General features: G+C 36.7%; 1 long non-coding RNA gene across 1 annotated transcript; it reads right to left on the reverse strand.

Annotated features, from left to right (window-relative positions):
* Positions 1-1,016: 1,016 nt before the first annotated feature.
* LOC119069331 lies at positions 1,017-5,524 on the reverse strand. Its single transcript, XR_005086308.1, has 3 exons — positions 5,433-5,524; positions 1,631-1,844; positions 1,017-1,239 (listed from the first exon to the last, which is right to left on the reverse strand). It is a non-coding gene; the product is annotated as an uncharacterized LOC119069331 (long non-coding RNA).

Raw genomic sequence — 5,524 nt, forward strand, 5'->3', positions numbered from 1 at the left:
TCAAACCGACAGAAGTTGGTTGCGATTCGCGAGCAAGTCATTTTTGAGTCATTATGGCCATTATGGTAAATCATAATTTTGTATTATTATGGCGTCTGTCAGTTTCGGCGCGAAAGGTTTGAATTTTATGTACCCAGCCCAGTTATCTGCCTGTCAGAATGTTTCAATATAGTAGATTTCATCCAATGTCAACGATTGAACGGTTATGGTGGGAAATTTACAGCTCCCCAAGGTCGTGATACATTCACATGTAATTTTTCACGTTAATTTTTAAAAACGTTTTGAGACAAAATTTTCAGAAACGGGTTCACTTCGGTTCACTTCGGGTTCAGAATTCAGATATGAGTCTTACCACGGAACTAGCCTTCAAAAAAGGTAATACTTTTTTGTTCTAAAAATACTCATTTAGGAAATATTCTGCAGAATATAACATGTTATTGTGGTCTATACGCTGGTTTTTTGGGAAAAATAGAACTGAAAATATCCATAAAAGATCTTTGGTTCGAAAGATGATGCAAAAAATCTTTGAAATTACATTAATAAGTTGAACCGAAAAATATTAAAGGAAGAAGGAGTAAACACCTTTCTGCGTTGAAAAATTTGGAAAAATATAGGAAAATGTGGAAACATTTAGGAAAATATACGAAAAGGTTTTCCCAAAAAATACTCACTGGTCCGTTGAAGAAGCGGCTGACTGTGCATATCTTTTATCAGGTCCGGACTGGCCATACGGTGAATTCGGGGGATTCCCGATGGGCCTTTTGGATTTTTGTATGAGAATTTTTAATTTGTGGGCCTTTTTAAATTGAGTTGCATGGAGTGTGGTCATCTGCAGAAAGTACTCTATTTCACGTGAAAATGTTTTACAGTTGTGCGACACACTGTCAAGTTTCAGTACCCTATTCAGAGTACCATTCATTCTTGGAGTGCGTTGCATTTATACATTACCTTATTTGAAATGTCACTGTGCAAAGAACTCTGGGCCTGCTAAGCCATACGAGACAGTTTAATATCGTTTACAAACTTTTGAGGTCTTGTCCTTAAGTGGAATCATTTATTTTTTCACTTTCATATCAAAAAAGGGCAGCTTGAATCCAGTTCCGTCTTTACCAGCCGAGAAACCGAATCCTAAAAATTCCATATTTACACCATCTCTACCTAGCTTCATTCCCGTATCCAAATTAAGGCCTGTGCCAATTGTTACGTTTTCCGTTTCCACTTCTTTACGAATAACTTTGCCTTTTTGTTGGTAAGGGCAAGAATATATGCATAATTAATTTCTAATTGTTGTATTGCTGGTCTGGTAATATTAAATTACTAAGCTGAATTTTTTTTATTTCAACATTGGTCGGAACAAAGTAATACAAAAGCTTAGTAATTCAATATATGCATGTTGAATTCATTAAACATCTCCCAATCCTTCTAATACACAAGGCTGTATACTTTGGGGAGGTCACGCAGATGCAGATACGCGGGTTACACACCATGTTTCATACAAAAAATTCACCACGCCATAGCGAAACTGAAAACAAATTCAGAGGGTTTTAGTCCCAAACATACCGCGTATCTAATAAAATGGCGATCTGCGTGACCTCCCCAAAGTATACAGCCTTGCTAATACATAACATACCCTCAACGCCAACGTCAACACCTTTGTTATTCAAATCAGCTTTGGCGCCAACTTTCAAAAGAGAAGTATTGCTCTTGTCCCCACAATCATTTTCTTTCTTTGACTCGAATAATGCTCCGCCAACCCCAGACGATAAGCCATCGGCTCCAAGCGAAAGATTGCTTTTGAGACCGAGGAATTCTGTTGAATTATTTGTTGAACTCATCGGGTCAATCTTATTCCCGATTAGGGTGGGTCGATTTTAACAACTTGAAAATCCACACCTAGTGGCATGTGTAGCTTGCCAAAACTAGTCAAACTGCATCATTACTTTTTCTTTTCCGAATACTTTTGAGTACCGCACAATAGATTGAATGGGTCTGTCAGGCTTCTTTGAAATTTTCATAGAAATTTTTTTGAAAAAAGCTTTGGAAAGCCTTGTAGAGGCTGTAATAGACTGAAACAAACAAAATCAACTTAATTTGAAAAAATCGGTGCTGTCGAAGTGAAAAAATGTACATTTTCTATATAATATTGGGGGTCTGTCAACTTTGAACCACCATAATGTACAATGAACTTCCTCAAATTTCATTAGATCTTTCCGTAAGAGTTAGAATAGGTAAAAACGACAATGATGTATATTATCGGAATGTCTCAGATTGATTATTTCCGAAGTAATAGTTCCAGAGGTCGAAATATGTTCCTTAGAATCTACTACTACTACAACGCTACATAAATGCATTTCAGATTAGTTTGATACTTCCAAAGATCTCTTACACAAGTTGAGCAAACATCGAAAATCATGTCCTACCACGAAATAGAATGGGAAACGTTTCGGAGCGTGTTCAAATGTTAAACATTCTACAGATTCTATTCCTGAAATGTATTCACTGCCAGGTATTCCCAATTCAGTTCCAGTTGTCGCGAGGAAATCTGCAGAAATTTCTGTTGTTGGCTCAGGAAGTTCAGTTAAACGTAATTGTCGGTCACCACGTTGATCAAAAATTAAGAATGAATTTGCGAAAACTTCATCCAGCTTATATGAAAATGAAATTCAAGCCACATCCGATCCGAATGATCGATGGCTCTATAGAATCGTTAGTCTCCCCTGACAATTTTGTGGAACAACTTTTTTCTTGTTGTCTTTTTATTTTTGGCAGTAGAGTTGTAAAAGTGAGTTGTGTCGTATGTTGAAAAAAAATTATTTGAGAACTAAAAGTTGAATTATCTGGCCAATAAACAAACGATTTATTTGGAAGTGTGCAGCGTTGTAGTGCTTAGAAAGACGCTGCGTTACATACCCAAGAAGGGTCGAAAGGTCTGTGTGTGGAAGCGCTAGACATCGAAATACAGTATATGGTTTTCGGTTTCGGAATCTCTTGGACATCAGTGTCCAAACAAGTTTGACAATGGATAGTAGAGAGTAGTTCACCAGGAGTCCAACGATACTACGGAAGCCGTTGGCCGTCGCTGTCCAAGGTTGTGACAGGAAATTCAGAAAATTTGACTACGCCGGAGAACTTCTAAGGGGTCATCTGCCGCCATAAAGCAACTAAAAAATGAAAAACATATCAGACCTCGTTACTACGGGTCTCTACTTTCCAATGATACCAAACTGGGAACTGTTTTTACTTGCAACACTAACGACTCTTCGTAGCCAATGCGAACAGTAGATTGCTAAAACTTAGTTCCCAGGTTCAATTTGAAGAGTAATTTACTATTTTATCACGTTCAATGCGAATAAAGAGGATTAAGACTGTTGGAATGAATTTTTTGGCATTTTTTTCCCTCCATAATTATTCTTCATATAGACGTACTGTGTGTCACATTTACTAATAAAAAATACATTCGACGAGTCTCTACCCACGCGTGTTTGGTATCATTGGAAAGTAGAGACCCGTAGTAACGAGGTCTGATATGTTTTTCATTTTTTAGTTGCTTTATAGCGGCAGATGACCCCTTAGAAGTTCTCCGGCGTAGTCAAATTTTCTGAATTTCCTGTCACAACCTTGGACAGCGACGGCCAACGGCTTCCGTAGTATCGTTGGACTCCTGGTGAACTACTCTCTACTATCCATTGTCAAACTTGTTTGGACACTGATGTCCAAGAGATTCCGAAACCGAAAACCATATACTGTATTTCGATGTCTAGCGCTTCCACACACAGACCTTTCGACCCTTTTTGGGTATGTAACGCAGCGTCTTTCTAAGCACTACAAACCTGCACACTTCCAAATAAATCGTTTGTTTATTGGCCAGATAATTCAACTTTTAGTTCTCAAATAATTTTTTTTCAACATACGACACAACTCACTTTTACAACTCTACTGCCAAAAATAAAAAGACAACAAGAAAAAAGTTGTTCCACAAAATTGTCAGGGGAGACTAACGATTCTATAGAGCCATCGATCGTTCGGATCGGATGTGGCTTGAATCTCAGTTGTTCGATACCTTGGCAAATTCATTCTTAAAACAATGAAATCGATCGGGATTCTATCACCATCATCGCATTTGCAACTATTTCTGACACATTTACAGCGACCAATATCAAAAAGTTTTTCGCCATCGTCATAGAATATTTTAAAGCCGTGTCGATTCTTGTTTCTTTTCCTTTTCTTGTAATCCTCAATCAGTCTTTTAATTTTCAATGTGACGCCTTTCTCCGACAATATCAGCATTCGTGTCTTTTTCCAAATTAGAAGAACCTCATGTACAACATCAGGAACAAAAAACTCCAACAGTTGGCTTTTGTTTTCATCAGCAAGTTTATCGTCGTAACCCAGACATACTCTCCTTATGAGGTCAAGTTTTGTTGGCAGGCTTTCTTCACTTAAAACGCTTGACTTGATAAAACCAAATCAGCGTTCAGATAATAACGCTCCCCGAGACGTTGATTACTCGCTTTGTTCTATTCTATTGTATTTCGTGGTCGCACATGATTTTCGATGTTTGTAAGAGATCTTTGGAAATATCAAACTAATCGGAAATGCATTTATGTAACGTCTGTAGTAGTAGAAGATTCGAATTAACATATTTCGTTCTAACATCAGAATCTACTACTTCAAAAAATGACGTTTTTAACATAAACATTTTTTTCTAATAGAGTAGCTCGACCTCTGGAACTATTACTTCGGAAATAATCAATCTGAGACATTTCGACAATATACATCATTGTCGTTTTTACCTATTCTAACTCTAACGGAAAGATCTAATGAAATTTGAGGAAGTTCATTGTACATTATGGCAGGGCCTATTTTAAGGAAATTAAATTTCCAAAAATTCTTAAATTTTTCCATCACTTTTCATCATTTTATCTAAAAACACAACAGATTGCATCGTAAATGTTGTTTTTACTGCCTTTTTAAGTGTTTTTCATGTCTTTGAGCTTAACTGATTACTTTGGAATGAGATCTAACAGAAAACAAAATTTAGAAATTTTAAGAATTTTTGTGAAATTTGTGAAATTTTGGAAATTTTTGGAAATTAAATTCCTTAAAATAGGCCCTGCATTATGGTGGTTCAAAGTTGACAGACCCCCAATATTATATAGAAAATGTACATTTTTTCACTTCGACAGCACCGAATTTTTCAAATTAAGTTGATTTTGTTTGTTTCAGTCTATTACAGCCTCTACAAGGCTTTCCAAAGCTTTTTTCAAAAAAATTTCTATGAAAATTTCAAAGAAGCCTGACAGACCCATTCAATCTATTGTGCGGTACTCAAAAGTATTCGGAAAAGAAAAAGTAATGATGCAGTTTGACTAGTTTTGGCAAGCTACACATGCCACTAGATGTGGATTTTCAAGTTGTTAAAATCGACCCACCCTATTCCCGATGTTTCTAGTTTCTGTGCTGAAAGATCGAATTGAAACTGAAACGAACTGATGACTGATGACTGACTGGTGACAAATTTCCG

The sequence above is a fragment of the Bradysia coprophila genome, assembly GCF_014529535.1.
Source record: "Bradysia coprophila strain Holo2 chromosome X unlocalized genomic scaffold, BU_Bcop_v1 contig_26, whole genome shotgun sequence".
NCBI lineage: Eukaryota > Metazoa > Arthropoda > Insecta > Diptera > Sciaridae > Bradysia > Bradysia coprophila.